This window comes from Carassius gibelio, chromosome A4, assembly GCF_023724105.1.
Source record: "Carassius gibelio isolate Cgi1373 ecotype wild population from Czech Republic chromosome A4, carGib1.2-hapl.c, whole genome shotgun sequence".
Classification (NCBI taxonomy): domain Eukaryota; kingdom Metazoa; phylum Chordata; class Actinopteri; order Cypriniformes; family Cyprinidae; genus Carassius; species Carassius gibelio.
Window position 1 is genome coordinate 32,446,133 of NC_068374.1, and position 17,879 is coordinate 32,464,011.

A 17,879-nucleotide genomic window follows, 5' to 3' on the forward strand; every position below is an offset into this window, starting at 1 on the left:
TAGTCCTTCTTACACTCAGAAAAAAAGGTACAAAAGTTGTCCCTGGGGCAGTACCTTTCCAAAAGGCACACCTTTGTACCTAAAGAGTCCATTTTGGTACATTAAAGGAACATATTAGAACCTAAAACGTACCGCCCCAATGACAGCTTTTGTACCTTTTTTTTCTCAGAGTGTAGTAGACAAACAGGAGATCTTTTTCCTTTAATTTCTTCATCTAATAATCTCTTAATTTGTCACTTGTATTATGCTTTCCTCAAAATCACAACCAAATAAACCAGCTCTCAAGCCATAACAGCGAACCATGAGTTAGCATGTGCTTTGAAGACCTTGAGTCTACAATCTCAAGTCTGCAGAAGAGTGTGCTGCTGGAGAGAGGCGCGTGCGTCTCCAGATGAACTCACCCCCTACTGCGCCGTCTTCTCTGGGCTAGGAATAATGAACTAAAGCTCTGGAGAGTGTGCTGGGGAAATTGGTCTCAGTTGTGAGCTCTGGCCTTGTCAGGTCAGGTAGAATATGAGTGTTTGAACATTGACCTGAATGTCTGCTGTTGTTATTGGGTAATGTTTTGGTAATGTAGGCCCCATTTTGGTCCAGTGAGGTGCCTCTGGGGAAATAAAATGGGGAACATGTCGTTGATGTTTTGTGCTTGCTTAAATTCATCATAGAGCCATAAATATGTCATACGCCTTTGTAGTTTAATTTCATTTAGCTATATATTCATTACAATATGCACAATTTGCCATACAAGCCAGGAGTGTGGTTAATGGTTGAATTAGTTTAAGAATAAAAGATTATTCATTACATCTCTTAGTAATTTTATCTATCTATTTGCACCTGAGGTGAGTGTTTAATATTAATGAGGTTGGTGCTTAAACTTGAATGGGTTAAATTTCTATTCACAAAGCAATAAAAGCACTGAATTCAGCCCTACTCTTTTTTTTTTAACAGCCAAATATACTGTTCGAGAGCACAGCCGTACTTGACTTATAATTTTGTTGAAGGTGATTGGTCTCTCGTCAGCCTGGAAGCTAGAGTGAGTATCTCAGGTTTAGTAAGATGGTATGAGAGTGTGTAAATGAGTAATATTGAATGCCTTTTGCAATCTAAGTTTATGTTTGAAAAGGCACTGGTAGTTTTCTGCCAGGACTTTATGCATTTTTCAGTAGGTTTGTTGACCCCATGACAGTCTGAAGTCACCCACATGTTGGACTAGTTTTTTAATACTTTTATTGTGGTGCGTTATGTTCTGATGCAGAAATATATTCAGAATGTAAGTATAGTTTAATGATGGTACATAATAATAAAAATATGAATCAAATACATTAAAAACACTGACATTAAACTCAACATTAAATACAATGACTCTCTTATTAAGCCTAGTAAGCTACCTACATAGGCAGTATTTAAGGCATTCTATGCGTATGTGAAAATAAAGGCTGTAGCAAAAGGTACACTGAAAAAGATTTACTTTGAAACAATTTTCACTAAACAGTAATCTATATTATATATATATTATTAAATTTATAAATTTATGCATTTAGCAGACGCTTTTATCCAAACTTACAGTGCATTCAGGCTATCAATTTTTACCTATCATGTGTTCCCCGGGAATCGAACCCACAACCTTGCGCTAGCTTGTTTGCTAACGCAATGCTCTACCAGTTGTATTTATACAAATAAACTTGATTCATTCAATACTGAAAAGTCTCTACATTTTTACACTTATTTGCTTATTCATATCACGTTATTAGCTTAGCGACAGCTAACATTAAAGCATGCTTTAAAATAAATCAAAGGCTTGGTCGTGTTACCTTCTAAGTTCCCTTGTTTTGTTCATACATGTACAAGCCAATCCAAAAATGCATCGCAACAAGCTTGGTGGAACTTCACTTCCAAGATGGCACACAAATATGATTAATTCATTCAAAACTGATAAGTGTTTGTGTGCAATGCATTTTGACGCTTATTTTGTGTAGCCTATCACATGATTAGCATTATTAAGGGCAGCTAACATCAAAGTGTACTGTGCATTAGGAGTGCGAAATATCCTTCATTTTGCTTTCTTTGAAGGCATTCAGTCAATCCATGACCATAAATATCCATTTTTTGATGTTAACTTCTGGGTGAACTATCACTTTAAACTGCAGGGCACTACAGGTGCTTCAGTAAAATCTTAAATGTTGATGTCAGCCTTCGATAACAGTGCAGAGACCCAGAGGAACACTTCAGCGGCGTACTTCAAAAGCATTTGACTTCTAATTGCCAGGCTTGCATCACAGTGGGAGACGAGTCATGGCTGAATGTAAATGTGTTTTTAATATGTTGTCGGCATGATTTTATTTGAGCCATCTCTGGGTTTTTAAAATATTTATTTATTTATTTATGAGGCGATGTGCTGCCTTGCTTTAGAAATTACCCTGAAGTCGTAAGGGGAGAAAAGGCTGAGGTTGTCTTGTATCAAGAGACCTTTCTTTTCCATGCAGCGAAATGACACTGTGGCCAATTACCAGGAGAACAGACCATAATTATTGGAGAAGGATCGTCAGCAGAAGTGGACTGTTCAGATCTGCAGAGCTACACTTCAATAAGAGGGAGCCCTGAAACTCATTCTCGCTAAGTCTCTATCTCACGTCTTTGTTAATTAAATTGCCCCACCAGTGGCTTCTCAACGGGTAATCCATCTCGGTGTTTAACTGAGGAGTCAGAAGTAAGTGCAGGAAAGCCTGTGCTAGCATGTGAACGTAGACTTTGCTAAAAATGGCAGAGGATAAACTGGGTGATGTGAAGTTACCTGAAATCAATCAAGCTAAATAGTAACACTATTGTCTTCTGTAACGCTCTTCATAGCTTTATTGAGCTCGTAGAACTTTACAGTTACTGTACTGAACTAAATCAAAACTGAATGGACTTGTGCTAAATAAGGACTGCATTAAACTATCTGTTATGTATAAAGTGCAATATAAGGTGACTTGATTAAACTTGAGCACAGATATGGCTGTAGACTTGGACATGGACATTGAACATGTCTCTGTCAAAGTTGAAGCGACTGCTGAATAATTCCCCTCAATGTTTCTACTGATTGCAGTTGTGATACGGTAATAAATGTGTCTTTTTATTTGTGTAGTATTGCTTCAATGTGTTTTCTGTTGAAACAGGAGGCTTTGGGTGGGACGCTTAGTGGACGGGACATTTTCTGTCTGTTTCACTGGACGAAAATAATTGGACACACCCATTAATACAAGATGATTCATGAATATGTTTGTCTGTTCAATGAAAGAGAAAGACGTTTATGAACTAAACGTTAGTTTTGCCAACTTCTGTGAGTATGAGAGCGTGGCCTCAAAGCTTACAAATACTGTATGGACTAAAACCCTTTTTCTCATGGTTTTGAAAGAAGTTTCTTATCATTAGAGCTGCATTTATTAAAAAAACTTAAAACTTTTTCAAATAACTTTCAAATAATTTTCTTTTTAATATATTATAAAATGTAATTAATTCCTGTAATTCAAAGCTGAATTTTCATCATCGAAACTGCAGTCTTCAGTGTCACATGATACTGCAAAAATCATTTTAATACGCTTAATTTCTGTGGAAACCGCGAAGCATTTTTTCTGGATTCTTTTATTAATAAAAAGTTCAAAACAACAGCATTTATTTGAGCATTTATTTATTAATAGAAATCTTTCGTAACATTTTAAATGCCTTTACTCTCAATTACGATCAATTTAATGCATTCTTGCTCAATAAAAGTATTCGTTATTATTATTGTTTGATTCAAATTTTTTTACTGAACCCAAAATTTTGAACAGTAGTGAAGCCCATCATATCTGAGGCCTTTGTGTGAAACGGCATGTATTCAAGATACTCGTAGCAATCACAACATTTGTAATGCCTTTGTAAGGTTTGATAACTTGACATGACATGTAAAAATAAAGAATAAATACACATGCATCTGGAACATCAAATACTCCTACTATATGTGATAACATGCAAACATACCAGCGGGATTTATTTCTCTGCAAGATGTTCTCTCGTTTAAAAACACTGATTCTCATGTGGCGCTAGCAGTCAGGTTACTGCCTTGACATATTGAGGACACGATAAAAGCGTGCTCAAGTTTGGCAGCGAAACTGAGGAATCCTTATTTTAATGTACTCGTCGGCGGATAAACAATTTAACATCGCTCACTAAGCGTAAAAGTACGAATTGATGTAAATACTCTTTGGGTGACAAAGACGTTTATCGGCTCAGCAAGTGTGACGTGGATCCGATGACGAGAGTGGGTTTATCTCTCCTTCCTGAAGTGGACAGAGCTGAATTAGTGTCACACGCTTCGGAGAGAAGGTTAGACTCTGCAAAGCATGCCGTGCCGCCAGTTTTGCAATGCATGTGGCCCGTTAAAAACCCCTCTCTCTGGCCCACGGGTGCTCGTTTGGAGCCAGTGGTATATTACAGTTCAGCAGTGGACCTTTGTTCGGAGACAGAGCCAAATGAAGATGTATGCATAGACTGTCAACAGTGTAATCCCTTAATAAAGAGAAGGGTTTTGTCGAGATTAGAAGAGCTGAGGGAAGGTAGAGAGCCGAGACTCTTCAATTATCCGTATCACCTCTGCAACATACGGCCGTATTCCATGAAAAAGCACAATTGATAATCTAAATCATTTTTTATTGTTATGGAATATGTGTATTTTTTATAATTTTCTGAAGAAAACGTGCCCTGGTTGTTCTGGGTGGATGATAAAGTGTTTTTGTCATTGCTAGGTGGTTTCTAAAGTATTCTCATTGTTGCTAGGTGGTTTCTTTGTTGTTTTGAGTGGTTGCTATGGTTTTGTCATATGGTCTGGGTGGTTGCTACCACAACTGTTTATTTTTTTTCAAATAATGGAATGTGTGTATTTTAATAATGTTCTGAAGAAACCCATTTAATCTTGCCACAGCAGTGATAGTATTGTTGCCAGGTGTTTTTGTCATTGTTAGGTTGTTTCTAAAGTAGGGCTGTGCAAAAAAATCGAATGCAATTTTCATGCGCATCTCGTTTCGCATTCGATTTTTTGCACAGCCCTATTCTAAAATATTCTTGTAGTTGTTTAGCCCCTTAACTGTCACTCATGTTTTTGAAGATAGACTTGATTGTGCATGATACAAACCTCAATTTTTATAATTCATGACTGAAAACATTTTGTAACATGGTGTTGATGTGCCATTTACATGGTAATGCAATGTCTGATTTTAAAATGGGTTTTAAAGGATGAATTTTGAGATTTTATGTTTTCAAGTGATATATAACTTCTGATGATTTCTAAAATGTGATAGAGAAAAAGGCAACGAGGAAGTCTTTTTTTTTTAAACAAAGGTCAAAACTCCTTTTGTAATGGAGATTTCTGAGGGTGCACTCTTGTCATAAATTAATCTATTGCTTTTCCTACATAATTTTTAACAAAATATATATAATATATATTTGGGAGTCTTAGACCTTTCCAACGATGTATAGTTTGTCAAGATTAGATTAGATTTGATTGTAATATAGTATAGTCCACGTAGGCGTCCCGTATACGGGACGGGGTGACAGTTAACCGGTTTATGGTTTCTAGGATGTTCTGTGTGGTTTTTAAAGTGTTCTTGTAGTTGCTAGGGTTGTTCTAGGTGGTTGCTTACAGTAGTCTTCTTGTAATTGATAGGTGATTTCTAGTGTGTTTTAGGTGGTTGCTATTTTGTTCTTTGGGGTTTCAGGTGTTCTTGTAATTACCAGGTTGTTTATATGGTGTTGCTAATGTGTAATTGTACTTTTAGGTGTTCTGGGTGGATGCTAGGGTTGTTCTTGGTGGTTTCTAAAGTTTTTGTGTTGTTGCTAAGAGGTTTCAAATGGGTGTTCTAAAAGGTTGCTAGGGTGTCATGGGTGCTTGCTGGACAGAATTTGATTGGTTGATGCGTGTTTGTTTGGGTAGTTTGGCTGGTTGTAGGGTTTAGTTGCTAGGGTGTTCTAAATTGTTGCTATGACATTCGAATGTAAGTATACTGTATGGTGTTTTCCCACTCATTTTATCATTCGTCAAGTGAAAATGCTGATTGCTTATAAAACCAACAGCACATCTGCTCAACAAGCTGCATTACTTCAGATATTATTCATCGCTACTTATGTTTATAGATTTGTTCATATCTTTACCCTAAGAAAAAGCACTACTGATTAGAGTCTACTTTGTCAGCACAGAGCTGATGATGTGGCAGGATGAACATTCAGAAGTGACACATAAGTGTCAGATTAGTCATCTAATTTGTCTTCAAAAGCCTTCATCCTACACAGAGATGGCCTGTGCACTTCGCGTTCCCCTAAATTCTCTCCCCCTTGTTTAATTCACACAAGCCAACTAAGAGTGTGTCATGATGGCGGGTTTGAATGTTCACCATTATTACTCTTTGGTCCTTCTAAGGGTTATGTAAGGTTATATATATACTGTATAACATCTCAGCGCCGTGTCAGCGTCAACCACTTTATACAGAACTCATAATAAACATCGCTCTCCACGCTCTGTCATTCTAAAACAAGACATGTTATATTGGAGTATTTTTAATTGTTGACAGATTTGCATTGTATTCCATTGCACTATTTTTGAACTTTAACATTTAGAATGTTTGATTAATTATATATAAAGTAACAAAATTCATGTTTTCATTTGCTTCTATGTTATTGTACCTTTAAATGTAATATATTCATATAAAGTTATATGTATATATGTGTTTGGACGGATGTTGCACAAGCTCAAAAGCTTCTAGATCTACCAAAAATGAAAACTGACAGGTACAAAGTTGCATGTCAACATGCATTTCTGCCTGTGACAGATATATAATGCGCTGCTATAAGCGTGCAACTCCGCTAAATAAACCATTTGTCATTCCATACATTATTAGAGAGCACAAAATCTCAACTTCAGGTTAGACTTTTAGATCAGCTAATATATAGATAGATTTGTTTGGTTCACTTTATTGGTTAATAGAGTGGTATATATTTCAGAATGAGACGGATATAACATAACATATTTAAACTTGTTGAGCAAACAAGGAATTTGAGGGAGATTTTGAGTTAAATTTACAATGAAATAAAAAATATTTCATATTCTCTATTACATTCAAATAAAAATAATTTTAAATAAATTATATATTGAACTATGTTAAATATAAATCATAAATATTTTATTTTAAATAAATTATATATAAATAAGTAATTAAGTTCATTATTTATTTAGTATTTTTTATCAATATTATGATTTTTTGTATACTTTTTTTCTGAAGGGCATGTAAGATTTTCAGATGAATTTATAACAAAATTGTAAAATATCTACATCTGTGTTAAATTGATTGTAATAAAAATGTATATATATATATATATATAATAATTATTATAACTATTTATATTATTATTAAATTGTTAAATATAAATTATATACAAAATTATGTTTTAAATTCATGGTTAAATTAATTACTTTAAATAAAGTTATTTTACATGTACTGAAAGGAATGTGACTTTCGGATATGAATTTATAATTAAATTAAAAATATTCTATATTCTTTATAATAAATCATATTTAATAATGTATTAAAATAATTTATTATTAAATAAATTGTATATTTAATTATATGTTAAATATACATTAAATATAAAAAAATATATATAGATTTTTATATAGATTGTTGTTTTTTTTGTTGCAATTTTGCAGGGATGTATAGTTCGGTTGTGCCAGGTTGGTTTATGTGAATGATTATGAATCACTTCTTGGAGATTGGTGATTGAAAAATGCGATGACCAGGGTGTGACCCCTAGTGAGGTGAGAAATCACTTCATTTCTCTAATCGATTTAGTATCAGTGACCCGTTGAGCTGCAAAATACCCAAGGCTGTTCTTTTTATTGCCTGGTTGATTATTTGACATGCGGAACGAGTTTATTTCTCAGAAACAGGTGATTGCATCCATTTGCAGTCACTTTGTTATTCTGTTTGTTGGTCTTGTTGAAGCGCGGTTTCATGGCTGACCATGACTGATTAAGCTTGCATTTAATGATGAAATCTTGACAAACGTGCACACCTGCCCATTAATGGCACAAGGCTGAGCTTCAGCGGATCTGAAGGCAGATCGTTGATGTCCATTGTTGGCTTTTATGATCCCCAGCACCATAATAGATCATTTCCATACGCTCCACTGCTTTAAAGCCAATATTTTAAAAAGGGATGCACACAAGGGAAAGAGCTTCCGTCTCGTTTACACGCGTCTCTAAATCTTTCACAGTCTCCAGGCCAGAAAAAAGGAAAGGGAAGGAACGTCTAGGATGGATGAGAAGCTTAAAAATCTGCAGAGGCACAAAAGGATAACTGGTCTCTCATTGGACGGGTGTTAAGCTTTGTAAACTTGTGAGGCCACGGGTCTGCTGGACTTGATAGTGCTCATCACATCCGAATAAAAGCGCAATGTTTCGACAGTCTAGTGGATTCTGTGCCTGTAGAACTACTGCAGTGTAGACAATGCTGACTTTCCTCAAAGGGTTAAAGCACATTTAAAGGGACAATTCACCCAAAAATGAAAACTTGCTTGTTAATTGTCTCGCCCTCAGGCCATCTACATGTACATTAGGTGACTTTTCTTCTTCAGTAATACATTATGTTCATCTAAAAAGTAGATTTTTAGCAGAAACCGTGATGCTTGATGATTTGTATAGTTCAAGTCAATGGCTATCATCACTTTAAGAGTCAAAAAAGGATATCAGGCAACACAAAAAGAATACTCATGGCTCCTGACAGTATATTGAAGTCTTATGAAGCGAAATGATCGGTCTGTGCAATAAACGGAATATTATTTAAAACATTATTACCTGCAATAATCCACAGTCTCAAGCAACAGGGAAACACCATTCTTTTTTTATCACCTGGTTCACTGAACACAAGAACACCTTTTCGAGTTTTGAATGAAAGCTTTGTGCTTTTAAATGATTTTTCGTTTTGTTTTTCATATTTAATAAATGTATTTGTATTTCTTAAATATTGTACATCTTATTTAAACCATATATTGGAGCCTGAATGCCTGTAAAACATCTGCGGTGTCCATTATGTTGATTTGCCTCAGGATTGCTGAGCGTTTAACAAACATGACTGATATTATGAGGCAAAATGGGATAAAATTGGGCTAAAATGGATTTAGTTGCAATTTGCTTTGAGTCGGTCCTGAGGTAGTGGGTCATTCTCAGTTGAGTGATAGCAAATGAAATTATCCGTGTTTCGGAGCATCTGCTCTCTTCGGCTAACAGGGACATCTCATCCAGGCCTGAAATTAGATTTTTTTTATAAGCTAATAAAGCTTTTACTTCATAAAATTATTTTTAAATGGTTTTATTTCCAATAGTTTGCTTAAGAATTTGTCTGTAGAGCAACAAGAGCGCTGCTGCTGCTGCTGTGTGTGTGTGTGTGTGTGTGTGTGAGTGTGGTAAAGAAGAGCCTCAGGCAGCTTGAGTAAACTGACCATGGAATATAACGGAGAGACATCTCTGCAGAGCATTCTGGGAATTGGAGAGCCACAACTACTGGATATAGAGATGTACCCTTTTGTCCCTGGTGAGCAATGCACATTTAGCTGCTGGTAATTACCGACTAAAAATGACTAAAAATGAACCTGCAAGGTTATTGGACAGTGAGAGAATTATGCTAATGTGATATGTCTTGCTATACAGTGGCCCCAACAGTATTTGGACACTTAAGGCACACTTAAAAATGTGCAAATGTCATTTATATAACAAAATGTCAAACCATGAAGCATTTCTTTTTTTTTTTCTTTTTTTTTTTAAATAATGACAGCATAAGTACACTTTTTCAGGCCAAACTTTTCACAAAAACATTTCTGTAAAACAATGGATACAGTTTTCCATTTTGTGACAAAAGTTTGCAGACGCTACTTAGTTTGATATTCAAGCATTTTAAGTGTACATTAAAAGTCTAGATATTTTTTAAGGCTGCACAAGAATAACTGGATTAATTAATTAATTACATATTACAACAGATATAGTACACTTTTAATATATATTTTGGTCTTATTATTTCTATTGATATAGAAATTGTTTTATTATTTACATTTTCATCCATTTTTTAGCTTTTTATTTATATATTTATTAAATATTTCATTTTTATTTCAAGTATTATTTATTTATCATTGTATAATATGTTTTTAGTATTTGGATTTATTTTTGGGTTGCGTTTTGCAGCATTGGTATTCAGATGCTGCTTGGTTTGATATTCGATAAGTATTTTTAGGTGTAGGTTAATTGTCTAAATATTTTTTTAAGGCAACACAAGAATGAATAAAGTTGTCTGCTTGACATATTGCAACCTCCATCAAAAGCCTATAATGAGCTCTTACTGCTCAGGCTTAATGAAAGGGATGTCATGCACACATGTAAACACTGTTTACAGACTTGATTGCAAATGGGGCGCAGGAATAATCAGGGTCAGTGGGTCTGAACCCGTCCTGCCCTCCTACATTTAATCTCTGAGGGGAGTCAAAGGGCTCAGCATTGTGGAGTGTGCTGTGAGCTTTTGAGGATTTAATGAGGTCCTGTGACATTTGATAAATAATTCAGCGTCCCTGCTGATTTTTAAAACCCTGTTGATGAACAGGTGGGACTGTAAATGCTGCTGACCAATCGCTTTCCTGTGCTCTTTTTAACGGCACAATGCCATTAAATAATGAAATGACTTCTTTCTCGCCAACTACAGCCTCCCTCCTTTACCCCTTTTGTTCAAGCATGTGCATAAAAAATTTGAGATGTTTTTCCTCTCTGAGAAGTACAGCACCTGTGTTCCTATTTCAGTCAGTGCTGTCCATTGGGGGATTTTTTTTTTTGTTTTTTTTTGGTTCTTGTATTGTGTTTAGGAGTATAAGCATGCACAGCTAGGAGTGAAAAGTGGGTTGTCTTGCTTTAAACTTGCCCCCGTTTGGCCTGAACAGATGTGAGGCCTATTTTGGCATGATGGCTTTATTGCAGATGGGGGTCCCCAGGGTGCATGGAGAGGGTCTCCTGAGAACAAAGACACTGACAAAATGCAATAATGCATGGCAAAATAATTACACTATTCAACTGCTCGTTCATGAAAGTCAATGTGAAATCAAAACAACCCTATTTGCTTTCTTAAAACATGTCCCTTCTCTTATCAGAAGTGGAAAGGGCTTGTCTTCATGATCTATAAACAAAATATAATGACTTGTCCCATCTTTGAAGCAACTTATGTGTTATGTGTTATGTTATGCAACTAATGCTAATGTTAACCCAATTGGCTATATTTTTGGCCTGGGTTTTTCAATCTTTTAGATGCTGTGGATCCCCCAAATATCATCGTCTTCGTGCGAAGAACCCCCATCTTCAATTTTTTTGCTTCAGGTGTAGAAGATTATACTCTTTTGTGACTATATTATATGCTAAATATATATTGTAATTTTTGTTCTCAATATAGTAACTGTACTGTTTGATGTACTATTTATTTATTAAATTTTTTTAATGAAGTAATTGGTCAAATATTTAACATTTTTTTAATTTATATTCTATTGATTTGTTCTAATCAAGTTGATTAATTTAAATAAGCTTAAATATTTATTGTAATCAATTCGTTTTTTTGTTTTATTTCACATTTGTTACACTGTTTTCTCTTAACTTTTCCATATTTTTTTTTATTTTTATATTTTAATCAAAATGTATTTTTGTTTATATTATTTCAAATTTAAAAAAAAAATGTTTGTTCATATTTTTTATTAAATGCTTATTTAAATAATTATTTAATATATATTGTGTCAACTTTGTAATATTTATTTTAATATTTATTATTGAAATATATATTTTAAATATTTATTTTAATTAAATGTATTTATTTTAGGCTGTGTTTAAATTTATTTATTTTGATCTTTGAACATGTGTTGCTCTCCTTTTCTCTCAACTTTTATACAGCCCCCTGGTTTGAAAACTTCTGTTTTGGACTACATTTACACATTTTATCCAAAGTAGCTTGCAATGAATTCATTATATTCATTTTATCAGTTCATGTATTCCCTGTGAATCAAATGCAAGACCTTGTTTGCCGACGTCATGCTTTACACTTAGAGCTACAAGAACAAAATCTTACTAATAGTTAATACTGTCATTTAATGCAGACTTTCCGTTAGGATTTCAATCTTGCTAAAATATTGTTAAATTATTGACATGAAATAAGTAAACTAAACTAAATTAAGTCAACATTTGATGACCTTATATGAACTGTACCTTGGTACCTTGCTACGATTCACAGCTCTCTTCTCATCATCTTCATCTCTGTCTTTCTCTGTCTCTGGCCCAGATGCTAAAAGTGCTAGCATGGCAGGCAGACCGTGGAGCCCGAGCCGCCCGGTGTTAATGATGATTAATGAAGAGAGGAGAAAGGCTTCACCTCCTCCTGGCCCTGCGATGACGCCCCTGAGGTGTGAGGCTAACTGAGCTCCCTCCTTTAAATGTGTGACAAAGTGAGTTTATGAATTATATCAAAAGCATAAAACAGTTTGCAGGTGTTCCAGGGTTTCATTAGCATATAGCCACGAACATCTCAGGAGGCTAGATGGTAAAAACGAGATGGAGGAGAGTGAAATTCACATGCATTTTCAAGCTGACAAGCATGCTGTCAAGGTTTGTGTGTCTGTGTGCTTCCAAAATTGTTGTTTGTGTGCAATGTAAAGAGTGCAAACCGGGAAAGGGAAAAAGCGCGCGAGAGAGAGAGATGTCGGAGAGCAGATCGCAGACGCCTCCTCCACACCAGCTGCCCAACACTTACAGCAATTACATCCACATCTCGCCTTTGCAGCTGGAACACACACACACACACACACACACACATCAGAACCTCCACTAATCAAACCGCAGTCAATGTCTGCTGGCTCCCGCTGTGGAGAAAAGCTTTTAGTCTACTTGCGAGTGTTTGGAATACTTTTGACGTGGAAATGGACCCTTGGCAGAACAGCATGATGCTGGGGTCTTAGTGGCCACTTGTTATGTAGTTGCTAAGGCAACAAATTGAATCCAGTAATGCATATAAAGTATTTTTATGGTTTGTATGAAACCGATAGTAACCCATATATGCATCCAAGATAGACGTTTCTGGAACGGACCAAAAGTCTAGATATATTGACAACATAACACTTTTATGTTCATTTTTAAGCAATTAATCAACTTGACCTTTGCTTTTTTTTTAAAAGGTGTTTTGGGATTTAATTTCATAAAGGTTTGCTTTGTTTTTATCACTTATTTTATATTTTATTTTATTTTTCTTGATTTTAAATCTCAAATATGACTTCTACCTTGTTTTCATAATAAAGGACCTCTAGGTCAATTGTTTTTACTATTATGTAATTAATTAATGTAAGTATAATGATATGCTAATAGATTCATTGCTATCACAAAATTTTATTTATTATATATCTTAAAGAGGACTGTTACACTGAGGACTGTTACACTGTTTTCATAATAAGGCACCTGTGCATATATTACAAATTTATTGCACTTTTTAAATTATTATTATTATTTTACTATATATATATATATATATATATATATATATATATATATATATATATATTAGGGGTGTAACGGTTCACAAAATTCACGGTTCGGTTCGATACGATACACTGATGTCACGGTTCGGTTCGGTTCGATACGTTTTAGATACAGCAAAATGTAAAAACATCTCAACTTTTCAGAATGCCGCAAGCGCACCGCGGGTCATGTGACAAGAACTAACCAATCAGCTTCATCCTTTCCCGTAACAACGTTGAGAGCTCAGCCAAGATGAAGGATCAGCTGATCATAGTTGTATATGGATTGCAATTTTGAAATAAATTTAGTAGCAGAGCTACTGCAAGCGATTTTTAGAGCTGCAAATCCATTTATCCTTCGCTGAAATTTCCGCGTCTCATGGAGAGAGCACGTCATTGTTGCTTAGCAAAGACAGACGCCTCAGGAGAAAGACGCGCTTAGCGTTTTCCATGCGTTTTTAGGCACGATATGTGAACGGCCCCTAAGGCGCTCGCTCACTCAGCACGCGCTGAAGGCTCGTTACAAAATGTCGAATGCCTTTAACAGACCAGAAATATAAGATCCTAAAATAACCAACAGGTCTGGTGTTTGGGTTGGATTCCCTGTAAGCTATAGTTTCTAAATGCTGCAGGGATAGTTTGCTGCGTGCATGTTTCTCCTTTTTTTCGTCTTTTCCCAGATAGTACTGACGCATATATCCCAGATATTCCCGCTGGTGTTTTTTTTTTTTTTTTTTTTTATTGGTGTACCCTGTCATGTTGCAGATGCGACATACCGTTGTTTTTTTATCCACCACTCTCTTGCCATCACCATTATAGCTTAAAGGGAATCCAAAGTGCACCCAAACACCAGACCTGTTGGTTATTGGAGGATCTTCTCATTTCTAGTCTGTTAAACGCATTGGCTATTTTGCAACGAGCTCAGCGTGTACTGAGTGAGCGAGCGCCTGCTGAGTAGCCTAACATAAACATATAAGATGGTGTTTTTTTCTTCTTCGGGAGTGTCAGGGGCGTTGCCTGTTACGTTGTTTGGGTTATTGGGCTACCTTGTTGAACGCATATCATTATATTTCTCTCTCTCTCTTTTTTTTTTTTTTTCAAATATAATTAATTACTCCAACGAACCGTTCGGTATACATAATGCGTACCGCGTACCGAACCGAAAGCGTCGTACCGAACGGTTCAATACGAATACGCGTATCGTTACACCCCTAATATATATATGTATATATATATATATATATATATATATATATATATATATATATATATTTTTACAATTAAATTAATACGTTTAAAATGTAAGTGAAATATAATATGCTCATTAATTAATTGCTGTCGCATACGTTATATAAACTGTTGTATGTGGGGTCAAACACAAACAAATATGAATCATCCCTGGCTCTCAGGCGAATAACCCTAGCCGGAAATCAGTTGGTGTTATTTAACAAATTCATAAAGAATTCATCACCGCATAATGTTTCTGTTTCCAGTGTGGAGAACAGTGCTTTATAATGTAGTTCTTCTCCAGAAGGGACTTGTCACTGTATTAATGTAGTTGAGTGCGGCTGTTTCAGCTCGTGCTTTACTTGGAGGGCTAGAGATTTCCTGTTGGTGGCCCATTGATTTTTAGTAGTTATTTGTTGATTGATTTGTTGAGGTGGCCTATCGGTCAGTTAAGAGGCTATGAGTGAGGCAAAGTGGCTTGAGCCTTTACAAGCCTCTTAGAAAGTTAGAAGTTAAAATATAATTATATAGAGTTAGGTAAGCTTGAAAAAGCCAACTTACTTATTTAATATTTAAGCTGCTACTGCTTCTTCTGAGACAAAATTTAGTCCGCATCTCTTCCTAGAGCTTTAAAGCTTTAAATACCACCAAACTCGGCACTGTGGATGGGTTAAATGCAGAGCACAAATTTTGAGAATGGTTCACCATACTTGGCTGAATGTCACTCTCACTGTATATTTCTCTATATTTTCTGCTTTGGCTTACAATTTTTGAAAACCAGACTATCAAAATAACTAAAATAACTACTTGTAAGCAAAACATGTTAGCAATGTTAGCCAGAAACATGCTAATAATGCTAAAAACATGCTGGCAACATGATAATCATGCTAGAAACATGCTAGAAACTTCTTAATGAAATGCTAAAACATGCTAGCAACATGATAATCATGCTAGAAACATGTTAGTGACTTTTTAATAAAATGTTTATCATGCTAAAACATGCTAGCTATGCTAATCATGTTAGAAGCACGTTAGCAAAACATTTTAACCATAATCGCAACATCCTAGCAAAATGTTAATCATGCTAAAACATTTTAGCCACAGGCTAATCATGCTAGAAACTTGTTAACAACATGCTAATCATGTTAACAGGCTGCTAAATCATGCTATCAACATCTATTTAAGGCAAGGCAAGTTTATTTATATAGCACATTTCATACACCATGGTAATTCAAAGTGCTTTACATAAAAAAAATTAAAATAATCATGAAGAAAAATAATAAAAATAAAAACATGCAATTTTACAACTTTATTTAACCTATCTAAACTTTAAAACATTAGCTTTTAGAACTGCTTCAAACTTTCAGTCAAGGCTTTTTCAAGCCAACTTTAAACTTTGTTCGCAAACTTAAAGTTACACATAATGCTTTAGCTCCACCAACAATTATTCTACAATCCCACTCCATAGTTATGCATACTAAGTATCAAATACATCCTGGTTGGCTGTGATTAAGGCACCTGTTTTTTGGGCTTTTTTTGCATTGCATTTCATTGCATTGCATTATATTGCATTTCATTGCATTGCAGGCTTTCTTTATATTACGGTGTCTTTTTAACATAATTAAAATGCAGGAGTGGGAGAATTTAGCAGGGGCTGACTGGCTGACCACAACAGTTTTCTGAATTAAAGGCTTCTCGTAAGGCTTTAGCTCACTGTTTGCCTTGTCCTTCCATACATATTCCAGCCAGAGCTGCAAAGATAAAAGGCTTAAATGGATTAGCAATCATTACAGTTACAGTAGAAGGGAAAATGCCATTGTTTGTAGTCAAAGCACGCACATGCACACACTGTTGGAAATGTTGTTGTGGCAGCTGCCATATCGCTTACAATGACCTGCCGGAGGTTCAATCCTGTGTGTGTTTGTCTTTTACTTCTGGACTCTGCCATGCAGGCTTTGTGTGTGTGTGTGTGTGTATGAATGCACTTTATATATTGTGTGTGAAAGCATGTTTCTCACCACAAATGGTATCAGCAGAGCTCTCAGTGGGATTTCTGGATGCGGTTGAGGTTGAGAGTATCGTGGTGTGGAGGCTCCTGCTTGACTGGAATGGAAAAGGATACCAAAGAGAATTGCTACCTTGTTTTTATTTTAAGGGACCTTGAATACCACCAAATATGTATTTATCTCATAACTACTTTTAACTCTCTCTCTATATATTTTACAATTAAGATTATATATATATATATATATATATATATATATATATATATATATATATATATATATATATATATATATATATAAGTGCATTTCGTTAGACCAGTTTTTATAATTACCTTTATTGTATCTGTGTTTTGTTTTAAATGAAATACTTAACTTTAACCAATTACTTCAATATAATATAGAATATAAAATATCTCAAATAAATTATGTAAAATATAAATTATACATTGCATTATTATGTTGTAGTATTAATCAGTTATTGCTCTTGATATTGTAACATTGATTATTAATGTTGAATAATTGAATACATGTAAATATGTTTTTATGTTTGAGAAAACGGCACTTCATACAATATCTGTCTGTCCGTCTGTCTATCTATATAATTACAATTTAATTTTTACAATCAAATTAATGTCTTTTAACAAAATGTAAAAATGAAATTAATTCATTTAAAATAAAAAAATACACATTCATTAATTGCTACACATTGCATTAATTAGTTCACTGGGATAAGCATGTTTCTTTACACACACATATATATATATATATATATATATATATATATATATATATATATATATATATATATATATATATATATATATATATATATATATATATATTAATAATAATAATAATAATAATAATATCATTCTACTATGCTAATTTGGCTCTCAGAAAACATTTCTTATGTTTATCAATAATGCTGCTTAATATTTTTGTTGAAACTGTGATATATTACCAAAAGTTAGGCATAAGATTTAATAAATAAATAAATAATTATTAAAAGGACAAAATAATAAAATTAAAATTAAATTAAAATAAAAAACTTAAAAGGGCCAA

General features: G+C 34.5%; 1 long non-coding RNA gene across 1 annotated transcript in view; it reads left to right on the forward strand.

The window, feature by feature from the left end:
* The window catches only part of LOC127970413 (uncharacterized), a 33,534-nt gene that overhangs the window by 758 nt on the left and 14,897 nt on the right, over window positions 1-17,879 (forward strand). Inside the window, exons 2-3 of the long non-coding RNA XR_008156600.1 lie at window positions 949-1,033; window positions 12,360-12,522. This is a non-coding gene — a long non-coding RNA (uncharacterized LOC127970413). The remainder of the gene's footprint in view (window positions 1-948; window positions 1,034-12,359; window positions 12,523-17,879) is intronic.